We start from the raw sequence: 1,801 nt of genomic DNA on the forward strand, positions 1-1,801 counted from the left end.
AATACTTTTTTTTAAAAAGATAATAAATAAATAAATTCCACAGAATTCGCTACCTCAGAATTGCAAGGTTCTATCTGACATATTTGGCTGTATAGAGTAACTAAGGCCACGAGGCCAGAGAACAACACATGTTCAAATATTGTATCTGCTCTATAACAATCGTCAGATTGTTTTGAGTCGTTATCAGGATACATAATAATATATTCAAAAAATTGCATTTGAAAAAGCTTGACACTTAGTGAAACTCCAATTTTTTAATGTCAAATTTCTCAAAAGTAGGTGCTGAGCAGATAGTACTTTGTAATTTTAGGGTAGCGAATTGCACTCTTTTGCACTTGTTTTTGTGCCCTCATCAGTACGAATTATACCACTTAAGAAGCGGCGGCAAGCTTCGATTCTGCCTGCCAAAACTAAAATCAAACTGAGGGGGGTACATAATAATAAAGCATCAGCTGTTAGCAAGACACATAAATACTGCCACGACTTACCCACACAGTATCAAGAGGGTGCTATAATATGTCATAATTTATTGCTCTATATGCATGGATTCATAGATTCTCGACAGTCAGTTGTGTCTGTCTTATCAGTATTAGCATTCATACTGTATTTGCACATGTTTTACGTCCCTTTCAACACAATTTAGGTCACTAAGGAGACAGGTTGCTGTCATAGCAAGCGCCTGGCTGAGTGGGATACCATCTTATCAGGCAGATGAAGATAATCTATGACAGTTTGCCCGTCTCGGGAATCGAACCCATTCCTTCTTTACGCAACAGCAATGAGTTTAACCTTAAAACCACAATCGCTGGTTAAAACAATAACAATTAGAATTGTAACAGATTGCATTTATATGGCGCTCTATCCCATACGAGTTTAAGCTCAAAGCGCTTTACCTCAATCACATTATTATAACTATTAAGGCATACATATTTGTCCACAATCTAAGCACACAGAGCAATAAACTATGAGATGCAATGCAATCTTGACTCTGATATACTTGTATACGTATGATGTTTTAGTACAGTCGAACTTGTTCAAGAGGACCAACCGTTGCAAAGAGAAAATTGATCATCTTAGACAGGTGGACAGTGCCATCGTTATATTGTAAAAAATGCAGAAAGGGGGAAAAATGGAGGGGGGGGAGAGAGAGAGAGAGAGAGAGAGAGAGAGAGAGAGAGAGAGAGAGAGAGAGAAATTGGAGCAGTGGTCGTTTGTGCTGGTGATTGCCTTGGATAGATAGTCGTAAGAGCAGGCTCGACTGTAGGCTAATAGATCTAAATGCTCCCTAACATTCAAGAATACTTTCACAAGGTCTTACCTATAATAAACAGCTCGTCCCGAAGAGCCTTCCAGAGTGTTGACAACTGTGTGAACTAATCACGGGCCCCTTCTCCTCATTTCAATATCCCCCACACCTGGAAAGAGATCCTGGTTAGATTTACAACAACGCTCGGCTCGCTTCCCCCCAAGGCTCTCGGGTGCCCCGCTATCACTATCTTGTACCTGCTGTACCCCACTGTCGCCAGGTATTGTCCCCCTTTACCACACGAGTTGTGTCCCCTTTGAGTTGTCCGTCCTACCTTATCTCCTCTTGTCATTGTGAAAGGTTTTTGGGCAGGCGCTCGACGGTCTAATTTCAGCCTGCTTGTCCTGTGGTCTACTGTACAGCTCTCTACACCCCAACCCCTACCCCCCACCCTGCCCTGTTTCTCTCTTTTTTTGTCTCTGTCTGTCTGTCTGTCTGTCTGTCTGTCTGTCTGTCTCTGTCTGTCTGTCTGTCTGTCTGTCTGTCTGTCTGTCT

Source organism: Aplysia californica, unplaced genomic scaffold (genome assembly GCF_000002075.1).
Source record: "Aplysia californica isolate F4 #8 unplaced genomic scaffold, AplCal3.0 scaffold00215, whole genome shotgun sequence".
Taxonomy (NCBI): domain Eukaryota; kingdom Metazoa; phylum Mollusca; class Gastropoda; order Aplysiida; family Aplysiidae; genus Aplysia; species Aplysia californica.